General features: G+C 40.1%; 1 pseudogene; it reads right to left on the bottom strand.

Moving 5' to 3' along the window:
* Window positions 1-928: 928 nt before the first annotated feature.
* LOC140454098 (Ig heavy chain C region-like) lies at window positions 929-18,488 on the bottom strand (annotated as a pseudogene).
* Between the last annotated feature and the right edge of the window lie 3,103 nt (window positions 18,489-21,591).

The following is a 21,591-nucleotide window of genomic DNA, read 5'->3' as shown; positions in this document are numbered from 1 at the left end:
TTCTGAATATGTTTATGAGAAAATGTCTACTTGTGTACTGTATGTGAAACAAAATGATATCAGGTATTCGAATACCAGAATTGATCCCATGTGCTCCAGAAAACTGAGACAAAACTATGGAATTCTAACCCGGACGATGCAAGCACCAGTTTTGGATTATGGGAATCAATGTTAATCATTTGTTAACAGAGCCAAGCGTGTCCAACATGCTTCAAAGGTATTATTTTGCAAGGAAATTTTAAATCTTTGGACAGTAAGCAAGAAGCTGACTGTTCCTGTTAGTAACTGGGTAACATTACAGAGGACATCTACCATGAAATCTCTGCACAGGTCGCAAGAGGACAGATCATTCAACATTCCCCTCCCCTCTGCTCCACGACAACTTATCTGTCGATTCATTTTAGTATGAAAGTGAAGATACATTCTGTCAACTCATGCGCTGGTGCAAGATCCCTGGAAGTTCCCCAGAAACAAAGGTTACATTCAAACTGCTCTGCACTGTTTACGATTGGTATGTTCCAATCAAATTTAATTTTAATGTGTCTTAAATTTACATTTCCAATTGCTGCAATGTGGCAGTTGAAAACTGACCTGAATTTTATAAGAATGTCCAATCGGGGGAATCAAGAACACCAAGTTCAAAACCCGTGCTCTACCCTTGACATAAAATGGACATTGTCAGATTTTGTCACAGAGGGATTTAGGATGGATAAGGTACTTGGCGGAATCCTGCAATGAGTGAGCTTTACTCTGTCTCTGACCCAGGGTGTATCTGAGCAGAGAACATTAACTGCACAAGACACTCATCCTAGACCTGTTCATAATCCACTTTAACTACACAGATGCAATGTAAGTCAGAGTGAGAAACAACTAACTCAGTATTTAACTCACAACTGGAGGAAAAAAAAGCTTTATTACTTTTGTTGAATTATTAAATGCAACTTTGAGATTTTTATTGACATGAATTAACAGTGTCCATCAGTGCAAGTGAAATGTTTACGAAACTCAGTTTACCGCTGGATTTATCGACTGTTCTGTTGATGATCTTCAATGGAATCGCTTCATGTCCCACCACAAAGGAGTAAGAAGCACCGCTGGCCCACTCCTCCGTTGTAATGGGTAACAGGCTGTACATGAAGAAGGAGGTGTTGTCGCTCTCGGCCATCACCTCGGTGTTCTTGTAGTTACTGGGATTCACCGGCTTGTCATTGTTTGTCCACTTGACGAAGATCTCTCGGGGGGAGAAACCTCTCACTAAACAGGTGAGGGAGAGAAACCTCTGAGCGGAGATTTCTTCTGTTGGTGGCAGGAGGACTGACACTGATGGCTCCAGCGGATTAATCACGGCAGAATATTTGAGACAAATATAAATCAACCAAAAAATCCTGAACCAATATCACAATTTCACTAAATATTAAAATACGCCATGTTTAATTTGGGATTTGGTCACTTCCGTTTACTAAAGGAGCAGAATGGTACACATTCTGTCCAGTTAAAAAAGTAAAGTTTAATGTGAAAGTTGCCTCCATGTTTCCAGCCCACAACAAGGACATTCTGTCCAACTGTCATTGCTGATGGTGACATCAAAACCCTGGCTTCTTCCCACCTTATCTGACTTAATCAGAATACAATATCCTTTTGTCTATCTTTTTCTTAAGCAGCTACCTAGCTATCCTGCCTTCAGATGCATCATTAATGCTCCCAACAGTGTTTGTTCATGACCAATCAAAGCCTGCCATTGATGTAACTGGATCTGGATTACACATGGGATCCTTTGTGCATTAATTTCACCGCTCTCCTTTCTCCTTGTGGATGGAGTCTCTCAGTGGAGTCGGTAGATTCTGATGGTACACCACACATTCAAAAGTAAAGCCACTCAGCCAGGCTTCAGTAGAAATGTCTAATTTGCTGATCACGCTGTCGGGATTCTGTCCAGGCTGGTCAGCAATCTCTGATCTCAGATGCTTCTTTTCTTGTTTCCAGGTCACGTTGACTCCAGAAGGAAGATTGGACACAACGCAGGTTAACGTCACCGTCGCCTCCAGTAAGACTTGTTCTAATGGCGGTGGGAGGATATTAATGGTGTTCGGCTGGCACTAGGTATCTTCTATGAAACAAATATCAAAGTCAATGAAAAATGCCCCTTTCTGATACAAACAGCCAATCTTCAGATTACCTCTTCACAGGGTGAAGATACCACCTTCAAAATGGCAACTCCAACTATTGCTGGAACGATAAAAAGTAAAATCATCGAAGATGCCATCATGTGACCCATGGAATGACCTTTCTTTCAGAGTTTGTCTCTCACTTAACACCATCTATTGATACTTGTGACAAGAGTAATCTGAATACAATCAGTTCTTTTCCATGTTCATAACCCTTATGTGCAAATGCTGCTGGTCACGCTGACTGCCAAATCACATCCTAAACTTTGGACAAATTATAATAAATAATAATTATTCTCTTTGCAGAGATCTAAAGTGATACAGGAGCGGTGAACAGCCATGTAAATTCAGTTCATTATATTTAATGATCAAAATTACTTTGCGATATTGGTGTGATGTCATTCTCTAATTTATGTCATTGTTCCTCGTGGGCTGTGTTTGGAGTAGATCTGAAAACAAGACATTGAGTACAGCATTGGATATCGAGAAGGACACCCATCTCCTTAAGTCTTTCCCTCCATTCAGTTAGTTCATGACTGGTCTGTACTTTCACTTTATTAACCAAGCTGCATTTTTTAATTTCTTCATAGAGCCGGGGAGAAAAAAAAAACAAACAAAAGCGTATTAAATTAATCTACAAACGCGATGGAAATGTACACTAGTTTTATAGACATCCACTACTCACGATGTAAACATCGCCACCCCAAACCAGGCTAAATCAGCCTGTACTGGATTAGTGGTGCTGGAAGAGCACAGCAGTTCAGGCAGCATCCAACGAGCAGCGAAATCGACGTTTCGGGCAAAAGCCCTTCATCAGGAATAAAGGCAGTGAGCCTGAAGCATGGAGCCTGTCTCGAGTTCTTAGCTCATTCATCCCTATTGTAGCGTTCTTACCAGAATTTACTCTCCTGCCTCATCCAATAATTACAGAGAGCACCTTAAAGAAGCTCAGTGAGATCACGTTTATCCCAGTTCATCAAATGTGATGCCCACTTGGTCTGTGGCCTGATCCCATAAGTGAAGTTAAAGAGCTCAGTACCAGATAAAAATCAATGTCGTACAGTGTCCAAGGCCAACAGGTCATTCCTGAGCAGGGAATGAAGCGTTGAACGCATTTTGATTTATTTTCAAGTAAGGGTCACTGCATATTTTAACCGCATCATTTTAAGACCACAACATCATAAGATGGGGGATCAGAATAAGGCTGTTCGACCAATCCAGAGTTTAGATCAGAATGATGCTGGAAAAGCACAGCAGGTCAGGCAGCATCCGACGAGCAGGAAAATCGACGTTTCGGGCTAAAGCCATTCTCCTGTCTTCTCCCCATACTAAACAAGAGCCGATCTATCTCTGGCTCGAATACACACAATGGACTGACCTCCAAAGCCCTCTGCAGCAACAAGTTCCACAGCCTCATCACCCTCTGGCTGAAGAAATTCCTCCACATCTCAGTTCTAAACGGTGCCCCTTTGACCCTGAGAATGTGCCCTTGGGTCCGAGTCTTGCCTACCAGTCAAAACATCTATTCCACATTCACTCGACCTCAGTCTCTTAGTATTTTCTATGTTTCAATCAGATATCTCTCCAATATCTCCACTCCACCCCCAAACTTATCCTTGAAGCGGCTATCAGGCAAGGATTCAGCACTCTGAATGCCTGTCCCAGTATGGTCAGGCAACAAACTATTTAACAAAGCTCACTGTCTATATACCTAACTTCAACAGAGAGGAAACATGCTTTTCTGACTTGCCAAAATGTTGAATTATGAGCAATGCTAATGTAACACTCAAACTGAAATGAGATACGTGGCATGTGGGAAATAAGAAGCTGTACCATGCTGTTTATTATGCCTGATAAATTAGTGTGTTTGATTCACATCAGAGTTCAGAGTGATTTGTAGCTCTCTCAGTGTGTGTCTCTTACCCTGGAGTGCGGTGATGTTTTTACTTTGAATGTTCCCTCCATGAGAGACTTGGCAGGTATAAACTGCGCTGTTGAACCATTCACCATAAGGGACCATTAGCCGACTCGTCACCGAGAAGTTCCCGTTCGCCTCAAACACGGGAGACGTGAAGAAGCCAGAATCCAAGGGTTGGCCATTCTTCAACGAACTCACGGAGATTGACTTCGGATGGAAATCGATTATTGAACAGACGACGGTTGCAAACTTGCTGCTTGCGATTTCTTCACTGGAGCTGACAGTTAGAAGGGTTGGTGGGAGAATACCTAGATCATTAGGAAACACATCGCATAAATTATGTGACGAATTTCAGAACAAATACAATCAGTTCTCATATATCAAGGTTTCTTGTGGTTAATGGATACAAGAATCATAATTGTGCAGAGTGCTGGAGAAGCTGGGATCCACACAGAAAGATCAGCAGGACAATGTGAAAGGCTAATATTATAGGACACAGCAAGGGAGTCAAGGAGGCATAGAAACTATAGGCCAGTAACACCAGAAGGGAGACAGCAACGTTCGATGGTATTCATTTTAATGACAGAGTCTGATGAACAAGGCAGATGAATTGCCGGCATAAATGAGGAAATGATGCGGTTGCTATCACGGAGACATACTGAGAGCCGGGCAGGAGTGACTATTCAATATTCTAGGATTTAGTGCCTCCAGGCGAGACAGGGAAAGATGGAAAAGGATGGGGGCGGGGGTGTGGGGTACAGAATGTTGCTTCTGTCCCAATTCTGACAAAAGTATTTTAAGCTGTAAAGAGAAATGAAATCATGGATACCTCCTCGAACCAAGGCAAATGGATAGTACTTCTAAACCAAAATAGGGCAAACATAACTACAGGGAGAGCACGATAGACCTTACTATAGGTCCAAAAGACCAAGTGCACATATATGGGCAAATTTCAGAGAAATGTAAATTAAATAGGGGAATGAGAAAAGAGGTTTTGAACTTCCTCAGCATAGGGTTGGATATTCATTTTGTCCAAAATTTAGAAGGAGCACAATTCTGAAAATGCCCCCAGGAGAATATTTTAGCAAAGTGTGTGTTTAATACAGAGAATTTCAATCCAGACATTGCAAGAAAGGGGTGAATCTGAACTTAACTTTAGGGAATGAAGTCGACCCAGTGGGTAAAACCTCAATGGTGGAGCACTTTGAGACAGTGATCGTAAATCAGTTGGATTTCAGATTGTACTGCAAAGGAATAGAAATTGGCCCAAAGTTCTGAAAAGGGGAAGGACAATTTTAGTAAGATCAGGTAATGACTTGACCAGAGTGGACTGGAAGCTGACATTTATTGGTAAATCTGAGTCAGAGCAGTGTGACACATTTAAGAAAGAGATAGGAAAATCACAGGGAGGACATTTCCCAGGAAGCCACTGCGTGGGACCAAGAATGCAGCGGGCTCTGGACACCAAAGGGCATGGAGGGTGAGATAAAGAGAAAAAAAGGAGGCTTCCGGTCTATACTGAAATCTCAAAACAATTGAAATTATTATCGAGTACAGAACGTGCAAGGGGGAGTTTGAAAGACAAAGGAATTAGAAGAGCAAAAGGCACCATGAGAAAATAATAGCAGTCAAAACAAAGGAAAATATTTTTAAAAGTTACAGTCTCATTCATAATAAAAGAATTATTCGGGAACAGTAAAGCTCATTAAGTGTTATTATTGGAGTGGAGCTGGAGTATTAGGGTGTTGTCAAAACGAATGTGTTGTGTCAGTGTTCACTGGTATGAGGGACAATGTGGGGACAGAAATCATGGAGGGGTGTTGGGATGTACTTTCAGAAATTATGACACATGACGTGATGTTCTGTGTTGTCTTGCTGAATGAAAAGTGGTTATATTTCCAGGGCAGATGAAAAGGTTTCCTTGGATTTTCTCTTACATACCAACGATTAAGACTCAAATTTAAGAGGATTAACCAGTGAAATCACAGATAAAATGAAAACTGTCATGTTGGTAAGTCATGAGCATCATAGCTTTAGATTGCAGGAGGATTTAAAAGGGTTGGTTGTATGTAAAGAGAAGTTGCAAATGCAAATTATTCCGGATATATGTAAGGTGATGTAATTCGGCAGAAGAATCTGTGAGGTATGACGTTTTGAATGGTGGAACCCTGGAAAGGCCTGAGGATCTTTGGTGCATGTACCCACCGATCCCCTGTAGTTCTGTGTCGTCTTAACAAAGAGGCTAAGAAGGTCAGAGGATATTTTCTTTTCTGAGCCGAGACATTGACAATGAAGAGTAGGGAGATGATACTGGAACTTAATAGAACACTGGTTCGGCCATACTGAAGCGTTGTGTGCATGTTATCGAAGGAATGAGATTACACTGAAGGCAGTATTGATGAGAGTTGCCAGGATCTTGCCTGGGTTGGAGGGTTTTAGTTATGAAACTAGACTAGATAGACAGGAGTTTACCTTGGAGCAGAGGAGAATTAGGGAGAAGATTACCATGATGTCTAGAATTATTTTAGGCATAGACAGGGTAAACTGGATGAAACCTTTCCCCTTGATGGATTGATCAATGCCTCAGGGGCACAGGATGAAGGTAAGGCCAGGAGGTTCCAAGTGGATCTCAGGGGAAAACAAAATCAAACCGAGGGTGGAGTTAGCCTAGAGCTCAGCACCTATAAGTCATGTAGAGACTGAGCCCCTCTAAATAAGTATGAGGAATTGAGATGCATCCTTGCAAAGGCAAGTCACACAAAGCAATGGATCATGTGCTGGCACATGAGACTGGAATAGTTAGGCGGCTGTTATTGATAGGCGTGGACTGGATGGATCAAAGGGCCTTTTTCCTGTGCTCTTTCAGGTGATTCTGTGAAAACGGTTATAAATAATGCCTTCTTCATATTAATCCAGTTGCTCTGTTTATCTCAGTTCCCACAACACGTACCTGGACATGGCATTTCTTTGTTCTTGTGTGACCCGCTGTGTTGAACCTCACAGTAGATTTTGCTGGGGCAATCTGACGCTGACCCGGGCAGGGTTAACTGGTTGCTCAGGGTGTAGGTTCCTTTCTTGTTTCTCACTGATGGGTAAGTCTTAAATCCAGTCGTGATTAGCTCCCCACCGTTCTTCCTGGTTACCTTGGTGACGTCAGGGGAATAGTCCATCACCAAACAACCAAAGGTCGCAGAACCTGTGTCATGCTCCTGACAGGAGGAGACCAGGCCATAAAGCATGGGGGGGAGACGGTGTCTCTACAATAGAATGACCAATTGAGCAAGTTAGTTTCTGTTCATTTGACTTTATCAGTTACTCAAATGTATCCTCAGCTGTAAATGTTTGCCAGTATGCTCCCGCTGAAGTCTACAGCATAACTGGAGTTTATTTTTGTTTCCTACCAGTTGCTGATTATGATCATTGGTTTCCTGTTCTTGACAATTACGGTATAATTTAGGAAGAAAAACTTCCAGATCCCACCCCAGTAACTGTTTGAAGATCTCACCAACTGACACTTTCACTGGATTGCTGTGAAGAGCAGAGAGGTTTCACAAAATACAAACCAAGAAAATGCAGGTTCATCGAAATTCTACAGTGTGTGCAAACAGGCCATTTGGCCCAACAAGTCCACACCCACCCTCTGAAAAGTAACCCGTCCAGACCTATTGCCCAACCCTATTATGCTACAGTTAACCCTGACTAATGCACCTTACCTCCCAAATCACTGAACACAACATTTGCAATTCCCCCAGCTTGCGCAACTTTGGACTGTGGGAGGAAACGCACACAGACATGGGGAGAAATTGCCAACTCCACACAGATAGTCACCCAAGGCTGGAATGGAACCCGAGTCCCTCGCACTGTGAGGCAGCAGCGCTTACCACGGAACCAGCGTGCTGCCCCAACATGCACCATGCTGCTGGAAATACCCAACAGCTGGCAGTACCCCCGGAGAGAAATCAGAGTGAATCATAGAACATAGAACATTACAGCGCAGTACAGGCCCTTCGGCCCTCGATGTTGCGCTGCCCTGTCATTCTAATCTGAAGCCCATCCCACTACACTCTTCCATGTACGTCGATATGCCTCGGTGAAATCAATGACTACAGATGCTGGAAACCAGATTCTGGATTAGTGGTGCTGGAACAGAATAGCAGTTCAGGCAGCATCCAAGCCTGTCCAATGATGACTTAAACTTGGCGAATCTACTACCGTGGCAGCAAAGCATTCCATACCCTTACTACTCAATGAGTGAAGAAACAGCCTATGATATCTGTCTTACACCTATCTCCCCTCACTTTAAAGTTGTGTCCCCTCGTGTGTGCCGTCCCCATACTTGGAAAAGGTCCAGTGAGCCTTCCTCACTTATCAATGCAAGGCAGAATGTTCTCTCTGGGAGGAAGGTCACTGCAGCAGCAGCACAGGCAGGAGCTGAGCACTGGGACTGGGAGGAGGGCTGTCACGGCTGAACTCATGCCAATTGTCTGGAAGTTGAAACATCTAATTTACAATTATCTGAATTCTGGAGGCCTCTGAGAAATAGAGGACCATTAAGGTTCAGAGACTTTGGAGTGTTACAGCTGAGTATTGACGTAAATATGATTTGAGAAATGATCTCGTAATCTTTAACTTTAATAACTATCAAATTGACACACAGTTCACCACCAAACCTCATCTTTCAGACTAATCACTGCACTTACTCTGTCTAGACCTAAATTCCCACTCACATTGACAAACCCTACCCTGCTATACACCCATTCATGCCCAGAACACACAACACCTATCACACCCAACAAATCCAAGGCAATCCATATTGACAGTGTAGCTGAGCACAGAGATCTCGGTGTCCATGTACATAGATCCCTAAAAATTGCCAGCCAGTTTGATAGAGTTGTTTAGAAGGCATACTTTGTGTTGGCTTTCATCGATAGAGGGACTAAGTTTCAGAACCACGAGGTTAGGCTGCAGCTGTATAAAACTCTGGTGTGGCCGCACTTGGGAGTATTTTGTACTGTTCTGGTCACCACATTATAGAAAGAATGTGGAAGCTTTGGAAGAGTTCAAAGAAGGTTTACCAGGATGTTGTTTGATATGGAGGGAAGGTTTAATGAGGAAAGGATGAGGGTCTTGAGGCTGTTTTTGTTTGAGAGAAGAAGGTTGAGAGGTGACTTAATTGAGACATAAAAGATAAACAGAGGGTGGACAGTGAAAGTATTTTTCCTAGAATAGTGATGGCTGCAGGAGAGGACATAGATGACCGATGTCAGAGGTTGTTTCTTTACTCAGAGAGTAGTAGGGCCATGGAACCCACTGCCTGCAACAATAGTACACTCGTCAACTTTAAAGGCATTTAAAAGGTCACTGGATAAACATATGGATGAAAATGGAATAGTGTAGTATAGATAGGCTTCAGATTGGTTCCACACGTCAGCGCAACATTGAGGGCTGAAGGGCCTGTACTGCACTGTAATGTTCTCTATTGTACCTTCCAGATGGACATATGATCTCAATTCCTTTCACTCATTTACACTCCTGCCGCCCTGCACCTGGCCCATGGTGAATCTGGCCCTGACTGGACCTGGCACCATCATTTTCACAACCTCTGACAAAAGCCCACTACCCAAGACATGACCTCAGCCCTTGATCACTGACCTCTCATCTTACCCAAGACAACGTGTGCACATTGTATCCTAGCTCCTTTCACATCTATGCTTTACAAACTACCATTTTGCCAGACTCCGAGCTTTGCATTTTGACAACAAGTCCACCTGTCACTTCATGACAGTGACCTTCCACCCCCGAAACATGCTGGCACTCTGCCCACCTCTACACTAACCAGCCTGGTATTCTGCCCACCTCTCCATAAACCTGCCTGGCAAAGACAGACCTCCTGCATTTCAGCTCAAACTACCCCTCACCTACCAAGCGCAATTCGAACAAATTATCCTGTGACCATTACCATTTATCTTGATGCCACCTTGCCAGACAGAGTGCATGCAAGCTTACCCAGCAGCCAGCCAGCATCTCACAGCCTACCAGACTAAATTCTCCCACCTGCCCAATCTAGCCCCTCACTTGCTCACCACCTTCCAACTTTGAGCCTACTCCAACATAAAGTCAGAGAGTCATAAATTCGTACAGCACAGAAACAGTTCCTTTGGTCCAGTTCATCCATGCTGACCAGAGTTCCCAAATTAAACTAATTCCACTTGCCTGCCTTTGGCCCATATCCATCCAGACCTATCCAGTTCCTGTAGCAGTTCAAATGTCTTCTAAATATTGGACCTATCTCTACATTTACCACTACCTCTGGCAGTTCATTCCAATGTTTTGGACAGTTATAACGTGAAGCCCTAACTCCTGCACTCAGTGCTCTGACCAATGAAGGTCCATGTTCCAAACACCTTCAACACACTAGGTACTTGAGACAACGCTTTCAAGAATCTATGAGTCTGAACCCTCAGGGCCCTGTGTTCAACCTCACTACCCAGTGCCCTACCATTAACTCTGTAAGTTGTGACTTGATTTATCTTCTCAAAAAGCAACATGTCGTATTCATTTAAATTAAACTCCATTGGCCACTTTTCAGTCCATTGGCCCAGCTGATCAAGATCTCATTGTACGTTTAGATAACTTTCACTGCCAATTATACCACCAATTTTGGCATTACATGAAAACTTACAAACCTACAAACCATGTCCCTTTCAATGTTTTCATGGCTTTCAACCAATTTCAACCAAGCCTGTTTCCCTTTCTCCCACATATCTGGAGCGTTTTTTTAAGGATTGAAGGAATCTATCTCCTTATTGAAATCATTTAATGTTTTGTCCTCAATCAATTTCTGTGGTGGAAAATTCCAAAGGTTCATCAGTCTTTTGCTGTAAAGTAAATAATCAGGTTCAATGTTATCGCTGTTTTGGGAAGATTGGTGAGCAGCAAGATTAATGATGATCCCATGAATGTAATAGCCTTCTAGAGGGGCCGAGGTGCCTTTTTCAGCTTCCATTTTGCATGCTGACATGTCCCTTCGGCAGCATGTTCCAAAAATGTGATCCTTGAGGATAAGGGCGCACATGCATGTAAATGCTTCTCCTGAAATCTTTCCTCCAAATTAGACTTCAACTTGACTCTCAACTATTTCTCTGCCCGTTTCCTCTTCCTCAATCACAGCCATGGGACTCACTTCCTAACAGCGCTGTGAATGTGCTAATACCACAAAAACTTCAGCAATTCAAATAAACTGATGATAACTGGTTTCTCAAGGCAATGTAAAAAGTCTGACAATTCCACACGTGTCTGGAGATTCAAACAACCACTGGAAGAATTGTTAATTATTTGAGGTACTTGCGTGTCTACACAAGATGACATGGTTTCCTTTTGTGTGAGTTGACTGTGTTTTGTCTGAATGAACAGAGCTATTTCTTAATCATATAATAGGAATCAAGCATCCCTCATTTTTAGCAAGGCTATCACACATTATATTTCTTTATTCCAGGGAAGTATCGTGTTAAATTAATGAAATATGATGATTGGGATGTTTCAATTGGAAATTGTCAGAGATTTAAAGTTTTATTTCATGAACAATTAATTCCAGCCTCATTGTGTCACAGTACTCACAGGAATATCTTTCAGAAATGGTGTCTCCCTTTGTTATGGGCAGTCAAATCAGTAAATCTGGGATAGTTTTTGCTTGTTAATCAAAGGTGTTAAAGAGTTTTAGCCAAAGGTAGACCTGTGGATTTAGCTCACAAATCCTCCATGATCTAAGTAAGTGTTGGAACAGCTCGAGGGGCTTAGTGCCCTCCTCTTGCTCCTATCATTGTGTCGTTCATTAAGCTAGCATTGGCGGTGAACACTTTTTATTAAAATATTTCAACAAATTAATTGTTTCACACATGCTTTAAAAAAAATTATGTTAATTATTTGGAACGGGATCATTGACATTCTCTATTTGAGTGATCAAAATAACTTCAACCCAATTACAGCAGTCACTGCACTCTCGAGTGTGTTGTCACTTCATATTAGTTTCTTGTGAAACTACAGCTCGAGATCAGGGCGCTCAAATTCAATGATTCTCTGATATTTAATATCACTGAACATTCGCAATTTGTTCAAATGCATCTTTTCTCTGAAGAACGTGTTTCATCGAACAGAACTTGTCTCAATGAAACAACAAACTTTAAATGCGAGAAAACCAAAACAAAAGACAGAAATTTCTGAAGAAACTCAGAATGTCTAGCAGCTCCTGTGGAGAGAAGGCAAGGTTAACCTTTCCCACCCAGAGAACCCCCCCCCCCCCCCACTTTACCAAATTGCTTTCATGTTTTTGACACAAGAGCTCAACCTGTTAAGATAAACAGTGATTTACGTTGGCTTGACTCCTGTTGGAAAAAGAATTCTTACCAGAGGTACTGGATGGTCTGAGATAGCAATTGAAGATCAACTGAAAAACTATGTCCATCTGCTGCAAGTGTTGGATTCAGCGGAACCCCCACCGTACTGAATAATCAAATTCAGCGACAGTACTGGTTTAATATAAAGTAAAACAGCCTAGGCATAATCTCATCAAATATGCTTCGAAAATGATTCATTCTGGTTTAGTTATAAATGATATTGTTAGAACAGCAAGTCAAAAGCTGGGATTTCTTTGAGCACGTACTCCATTAACCCCATCTAGTGATGACCAAAAGCTTGTGAACAAATATTGATCTGGAAAAAGCTGCAAAACATCAAATTTCTGTTTAATATCTAAGAGACACAAGTCAGGACAGCAATTGAATAGATTTCACTGGCCTCTGTGACTGGAATTCCAACAAACACCCAAACATCTCAATCTACTTTCTTGCACTGAAGTAACCTGATAAGAGATTGTGTTACATACCTCTCTAACAGGTTGTAAGTGAACACAGGCCACATGGCACAGAATCAGGGACCTTACGACAACATCACAACAGACCTGAACACAATGAGCTCGACACTATCACGGAGAACACAGCCCACCTGTTTTGACAGTACATAAACCATGTTAGTCATTAACACTTTCCAACAACCAGGGATTGTTCCAGAATGTTTGTACAATGAAAGTATCATTTCAACATTTATCCAAGAATTCTTTGACAGCAGCTCTGAATTGCTGAAACTCTATGGGAACGACAGAGGAAGATGCAAAAAATTTCTGATTCTACATTGTGCCACGAAACATGTCCTGCATAACTGAGGCACAAAGAAAATATGCAGCATATTTCCTTCTGCTTCGCTCAATTAAATATCTTTTGTTGGCAACAACCAATTTCAAAACTCTTGCTATCTGCCTTTTGTTCCTGAAACGTTCGTTCTGAATGGAACAACTTAGTCAGGGCTCTCAATTCTGAGGCACCTAATCGAATATTGTATTTCTGTCTGATAAAAGTGGTTTTGAAGCGCGAGACGAAATTGAACTATCTGAGATTCAGGCATCCGAACTGGACAATTTACAAATGGTCATTTCCGTTAACAAGTTAGTCAGAGATAGCACTGAAACAAACTGTACAACAGACTTAATCCTAGAGACTAATCATTGCTCAACTCCTCATGTCAAATATATTCACTATAATTGAACAATCATCAGAAGAACTAACCAGTGGATTAATGTGAACGAGAATGTGTTCACAATGAACATAAATAACCACTGAGTTACTAAATTAATAAGTCATTGTATTTAACAAAATTATTGAAGTGGGAAATATCGCCAATTAAAGCACAGATCCAGAGGAAATGGATTATTCTCTAAATTATTTTTTCATATTCTTAAAACGTTCCTTGAACTGTAGATATTTTGCATGCACTGCATAAAGTCAATACTGCATTCCAGTGTGGAAAGCATTTCAGTTGAAGGAATTAGGGCAAGGTCATTTTCTTGTTAACTGCTTTTAATGAACTAAAATGTTTAAAAAGGTATGAATTGAAAACATCCTTCTGTCTGGAGTTGCCCGCTTTAACAAATGTCTAAGTAAATATGGGCACTGCTGCCTCACAGATCCAGGTACCCAGGCTCGGTTCCAGCCTTGGGTGACTGCCTATATGGAGTTTACACAATCTCCCCTGTATCTGTGTGGATTTCCTCCCACAATCCAAAGATGTGCATGTCAGGTGAACTGGTCATGCTATATTGTCCACAGTGTTAGGTGCATTAGTCAGGGGTAAATATAGAGTAGAAGAATGGGTGTGGGTGGGTTACTCTTCAGAGGGTTGGTGTGGACTTGTTGGGCCAAATGCATACTGCAGGAAATCTAATCTAAATGATTGTCATACTTAAACTAATGTGAGCAGATTCCTTCTGATCGCTACATTGCAATAAATTGGTCAAGTATAAAAATTAAAATAAATATTACTCTATTTTCAGTGTCTGAATAAACAATGTGCTCTGTTATCGTCTCGGTCACATCTTCTGCAAATTTGTGAACTCTGCATACGTCTGAACACATCGATGTAAAATGAATTCTCTGCATTTCCAGCAAGTACTCCCATGGTTTAAAGAGTAGAGTTCCTACAGTATGGAAACAGGCCATTTGGCCCAACAATTCCACTATTCCACACTGACCATCTGAACAGTAAGTAGCCCACACAGACCCATTCCTCCTAATTTATATTTACCCCTGACTAATGCGCCCTAACCTATACATCCCTGGGCACTATGTGCAATTTAGCACAGCCAATCACCTGACCTGCACATCTTTTGGACTGTGGTAGGAAACCAGAACGCCCAAAGGAAACCCACGCAGACACAGGGAGAATGTGCAAACTCCACACAGGCAGTCACTCGAGGACGGAATCGAATTTGGGACCCTGGCGCTGTGAGGCAGCAATGCTAACCACTGAGCCATCATGCTGCCCTGCGAGGTCATGATTAGATTATTTTAATTAATTTGAAAGTTGGCCTTGGTCACATAATTCACTATAGAAGTTGTTTCCGAAAAAAATATTCTTAGTTGATATTTTGTTGTAAAATGTAACTATTTATTTAAAATGCACAGATTGGGAACACCTAAAGCACTGTGCAGATTAAATAATTCAGTTAATGTTTCATTTTAATCCTGCAAATCTAGTTTAATCGGGGACATAACAATGAATTAACTCAAGTTACGTGTGAAACAGATCAAAGCAGTGAAACGGATCTGTTCTTCACAGAATTGAGCAGAATTTCCAAATGGTCTTTGCCAATGATCTTTTCCAGCCAGAAAAATATGTATGTAGTGCACAGCGGAATTGAAAGGTATTTCTTGATCAATTATAACACAGTCATGGCACCTTTGCTCAAGAGCAAGAACTATTAGAACAGTAGACTTTTGAAATTCTATTTATATTTCTCTATGACTTGTAAACTGTTTAAAGACAGACCTTTTGATTGACCGAGATAGTGGAGTTCTGAATTTGGATTGTAAAGCATGGATTAGATTAATCCTTAATTAATTATTTTAAGTAAAAATGGCGCCCCAAAGTATCTGTTTTCCTTCATTTCTAAAATCTTTGCAATTTGCCTTTCACTTAATAATAGGCTTTATGAAATTTCAACTCGCATGCTGATTACATTGAATGAGGAACCTGGAGCGGTTCACTGTCACTAACCGTGTTAACATTGCACAAACAATGTAGAAACCAGAAACGGTTTCCCAAATGTAACACATTTAATGTTACCCAAGAACAGTCCCTCCTCAACAGATCAACGATCACCAGATCACGACAGAATCAGCAGAACTAGCTCTGCAAACATTTTCAACAGAACCAAGAACATGATGTAACCTCACAAAAAAAAACAAATTGAAGTCTAACAAAGCTGCTCAGAATGAAGCAAACTAATGATTAAATTGAATAGAAATAACAATTCATAACAGCAACCTTGTTTGTGAGGGGACTTAACACTTAAAGCTGTAACTTTTCTGGCAACAGTTTAACTTATTTCCAACCTGCACACCCTTCTTGATCATGACAATCCTGTGCAGCACACAGTAGAAAGTTGAAGGCATATATTGATTAATCACTTCATGGTCAAAACAAAATTACTGAATGGACAAATATTACCACATTATAATTTTAAGTTAGCTTCAATTACATAATCTGATCAATTCTGCAGTTTCAGATTTTAGTCCTAAATTTTATTTTGTATGAGGCTACTCAAAACAAAATTCAGTTAGTTTAAAATTAGAACTGAGTTCTTTTTTTAAAAAAAGTCAATGCATTAAAATCTTATTTTTTTTTCATTTCTCATACTTCTGGGTTTCTGCCTTAAGTTGGTTTTCAGACCGTTACAAATGGATGTAATGTTTTCAATCAAGCAGAGAACAATGTGTCATATAAGTTTAACAAATGCAGAAATGATTTTGAAAAACAAAATAACTTCACAAATATTGGTAATGAACAGTAATCCAGAGAGTTAATCTCCTCACCAGACAGAAAACACCAATTACAGAAAGCATGAAAACGCAGATCAATTTCACAAACTGAATAAGAATTCTATCAACTCAATTCAACAGAATCAAGGAAAATAAAATCAGAATCCAATCAACTCAAAACAACAGATTTGAATGAAACATAATCAGAATCCAACCAATTCAATTCAACAGAATCAAATAAAACAATTTCAAAAACCAATCAACACAATTCAACAAAACCAAGTAAAAACAAAGTCGGAATCTAATCAACACAGTTCAACCGAATCAACTAGTCACAAAGTTACATTCTCCGGACTGGGTCACACAATAATCAGCACTGCATAAAACAAATCAAATATCTACCATCATTTTAAATTTTCAGAACCACAGGCAACAAAAAATCACGATAAATCTTTATCACATAATTGCGCTAGTGAATTCTGATCATTCTTGATAAACTTTAATACTGTTTTATCCTTCACAGAGTAACACATGAGCTGATTCTCAAAATCCCCAAATGGTGTATCAATAATTACCCAACACGTTTACAAATTAAATAGTGATACTGGCATTAAACCCCACAGAACTAATACTGCACTGCAAGTTAAGGCGGTTTGTAGAAGTAATCACTGACTAGTTTCAAACAATGGAGGCTGAATAGGGTTTTGTATTGATCATAATTGCAGTGTCACTCCAGCTATATCACTATGAGACACGTTGCGTCAAATACGATGACAGACTGTAAACTGTAAAATGCAGATAATTTCTTCACTTCCTACAAAGCAGTGATTCTGACTCCTCTAAAAATGATTTGGCGCATTATTTCAGTTTTTACTATTCATTGTATTTTGAAAGCTTGGAACACTTTTCCAGGTTTAGTCTGCATTTAACTTGACAATCAACACGAAGAAGGTAGGAATATATATATATATGTTTGTACAAATTAGCACTACTGGACTGCGTTTAAATTGCATCTCACATTATTTCTCGCTCCTGCCATGGTAGAAATCACCAATTTGAGATAAACACTTGTCAGTGGTTATTGTATGAGGATGTCACTGTGCACAACGCTGTGACCCACTACAGTATCACAATGATGGAGACCAGTACACTCATTCTCTGTTCTTTACTCTAGGTCTCAATTTTCATTTGAAAGAGCCATTCAGAACTGATCATGTTTAGAATGAATGCCATAGTTGACATAACAAACAGAAGTGTTTTTCTGAGCTGTCAGATATATTAAAATTAACATTTTGTCCGAGCATTTAATTGATGGAAGTGTTAGCAGGACATATGACATGCCGAAAACATTGTCCCATTGTGTCACCAGTTTGCTAATTTAAATGGTACATTTCCTCTTTGATAGTTTTGTAAGAGGCAGCCTGAGGTCTGCTTCAGATCGCCGTTGGTATAATTGCATTTAAAACTCGTACTGACCGTCCGTTTATGATGGAATTGATAAAATGTTCCCTCGAGCTGTTTTTGAACGGGTCCAGACCTGGTTCCTCTCGCTGTGATCTCTTGCACAGTAATAGATGGCGGTGTCTTCGATCTTCAGGTTCCCCATGTCCAACGTGAAAATGTTGTTTGAAGTGTCTTTGAACCCAATAAATCGATTCCTAATCGCTGGTGCATAGTTACTGTTGGATGAACTATAGTAGTTAAGCAGCCACTCCAGATCCTGTCCGTGAACCTATCGGACCCAGTACATGTAGTTGCTACTAAGATCGAAGCTGCTGGTTTTAAAGGTCAGTTTCAGGCTGCCTGCGGGACGGCCAGTCTCTGCCTCTGGCTGAGTCAAACCATCACCGACTGGACACCTTTAAAAAATAAAACAAATAAACCATGAGCATTAATGCAGATTAAATAATGGCTGAGTCTTTTACATTCCTGCGGTAGACTAACAATTGAGACATTGACAAAGACAGACTTGAAGAAAAAACACTCACATGATAAGAAAGTCAGTAATAAACTGAGAAAAATTATCGACACAATCATTCTGATAACTTGTGGGAAGCGGTTCTGTCAAGATCTTTCTAAACAGAGCCGACCCAGGAGTGTTGAATTACGGTCTAGAGCCCAGGATTATATGGCCATCGGAAAGGGCAGGTTTTCAGCTTCCGCCCGTTGGTTTCCTGCTGGAGGCTCAGACTGGATCCTGGTATCAGCTTGCACAGCCCGAACACATGGGATCATGTATTTACGAGGTTACGCTTAAACATGGACATATACACATCTTGGGATATTGGTTTTGCTGAATAGCTTCTTTGGGAGTGTTTCTATTTTAATGGTGGAAGTAAAATTGAGTAGCTGTTTCACATGATAGTTGCAAGTTTTTTAAAAAAAATAACAAATTCATTCGGATGTTAGCTCCCTTTATTTCAACATTCATTCACAAGCAGATAAAACTAAAATCAAAGTTCAAACATATTTTTAGCTAGTAAAACAATTGAGCTTGTTTTCCCAGGACACTGCCAGTCTCTGTCCCACTACAAAATAACATGCAATTCATACTAAATATTTCAAAATTCAATTTAGACAACTGAACACAGAGCATGTCCAAAGTGATTATATTTAGAATATTCAATTAGAAGTTAACTCCCTTTAATTCTACATTCCACCACAAGCAGATAAAGCTAAAAAGAACTTCAATAATATTATTAACCAACAAAATTAGTGACTTTATTTTTGCTGTCACTCAAAGTCTCTCTCAATTTACAAAATAACATACCATTTCTAATCTGCGTTTCTAAATTCAATTTAGGCAACCTAATATGGAGCATGTCTAAAGTGCTTGTGTTCAGAATGTGAGTGTGTGTCACTAAACAGTTTGGACCCGGAGATTAGAAGCACCTCCTTACATTGCAGAATGTCTCTCCCTGCTTTTTTTTCTCAAATTACTCCGACCCTAAAATGCATAGTAAAGGAAATTTGTGTGCCTGAGAAACAAAAAGTGAGTTGGCAGTGATACATAACACCTAAGGAAACTTTTGAAAGAACATCTAATGAACTAGAACACGACAGTCCATACGTTTTTTTTTAAAGAAATCCTCAACGTCTAAACCATTGCATGTAATAATCTGGGTACATCAGGAATATTTAGTTAAATTAGAGAGTATTACAATAATCATTACCACGAATGTAGGTTATAAACAGTACATGTCTCTGCTCACTGATAGCTCTGACAGGGGCAGTTAACTCATAAAAATCAGCAAAAATTCGCTGTTACACGACACCAGTGTTAACCACGCAGTTTTATTGAGATGCATGAATCAGAGAATGGTGCAACAAGTGATGTGAGTTTGAATCAATTCAAGTTTGTTAATTTACTTTGAGATGATAACAAATGTTACTGCAATATTGGATTTTTGATCCATTAACTTCATATTCATGAGCTTTAAAGATACTCAGTAAACAGGCTGAACTAACCAGAACGTCATTGCATTCAATGTCCTGTTTTCTGACAGTCACACAGTGAATGCTGTATTTAGTGACTTTCATTTTTAAAGAAGAAATGTCAAGTGAAATGTGTCCATTGTGAGTAAATGGGAAAATATAATTTGTTTTGTAGGATCTTACTTTAGTTGATTTATTGTCCCTTTAATCGGCCAGATACAATAGTTGGCAGCAATTAAACTGACTGCAGAAAAGGTCCTTGAGTTCCCAGTTTCATTTACTGGAAGCAGCTGGAGTTTCTGCAGTGGATCAAAGATATTTTGTCTCACGGTTGACAAGTTGGTGGAAAACCAACTGCAAACCATAACTACCGCCTCTACAGAAACAAATCGACTCAGCAACATTGCTGGAGAAAAGTTTATTTTTCAGTTGTGTAACTTGGAGAACTAGTCACTCCTCTCATTGAATTAAATATTCGCAGAGTCTCAGACACAACCTAAACATCAACAGTTCATTCAAGGATCACTACAGCACTATTTAATATTGAGAAAAATTGATAAATAGTCATAGAGCCATGATACAGCATGGTTACAGACGCTTCGGTCCAACCAGTCCATGCCAGTCCTAATCCCAAACTAAACTAATCCCACCTGTGTGTACTTGGCCCATATCCTTCCAAACATTTGATATTCATTTACTAATCCAAATGTCTTCTAAAGGTTTTAAGTATCCACCACCAGATCATCTCACACACAAACCATTCTCTGTGTAAAATGTTGTCTCTGATATTTAAAAAAAAATTCTCCTCTCATTGTAAAAACATATTGTTGAAATCCCCCACCACAGGGAAAATACGCCAATGTCTTAGTCAAAACTTGAAAACAATCCCAGCTCCAAACATTTATAAAATATCACTATGGATCTTCCTCGAGTTCAAAAAAGATTGTCCCCTTTGATCAATGATTTGTAACATTTACTCGTGTATGTACGGTGATAGACGTTTTCAAACAACTTCTTAAGTGCAAATGGTTCACATCAACCGAATTAAAGTAACATTTCGTGCGCTACCCCACACACACAAAAAAAACAAGTTTGTGAACATTAATTGCTCTTAGGAAGTCTACGATGGATTCTTTTATCAAACAAAATCATTTCCAATGTTGTGAGGGCTCGTCTATCTTCTGTGCAATGGTCTGAATTTTAAGTTGTGTCTGACTGCAGATGAAACTGGCTGATCTGGGTAAAAGTATAGTTTGTGCCTTTCACATTGTTAATGTATATTGCTTACTTTAGTTGAATAAAGTGATGTTGTCCCAGGCATCGTCTGGCACCATTAATTAGACCATTAATTTCCACATCACTAGCCGTCGAGTCAGGTGGAGTTTATTGCTATGTGATATTTTTTAAACGAAACCTTCGTACATTTCCAGTATGAATCATGTCAATTAGAGCCATTCAGCTTTCCACTCATGGCTTTATAAACTTATATAAAGTCACCCAACGCACTCTCACCCTACAGTGAAAAAAGTTCCAGTCTATCTGGATTTCCAACGGTGACTCTGTTCCCTCACATTCTGCTGTTTAAGATCCGCCTGCCATCCCAGGTCCACAGATAGTGTCCCTTGATACTAGTTCAAAGAAATGAAAGGAACTTGTCCCACCATATTGTTCAATTTTAGTTGGCTTCAAACACCATAAAAATTAA

The sequence above is a fragment of the Chiloscyllium punctatum genome, chromosome 28 (genome assembly GCF_047496795.1).
Source record: "Chiloscyllium punctatum isolate Juve2018m chromosome 28, sChiPun1.3, whole genome shotgun sequence".
In the NCBI taxonomy this organism is placed as follows: domain Eukaryota; kingdom Metazoa; phylum Chordata; class Chondrichthyes; order Orectolobiformes; family Hemiscylliidae; genus Chiloscyllium; species Chiloscyllium punctatum.
The sequence above is the reverse complement of the archived record's forward strand: the minus strand, read 5'-3'. Positions and strand labels throughout refer to the sequence as shown.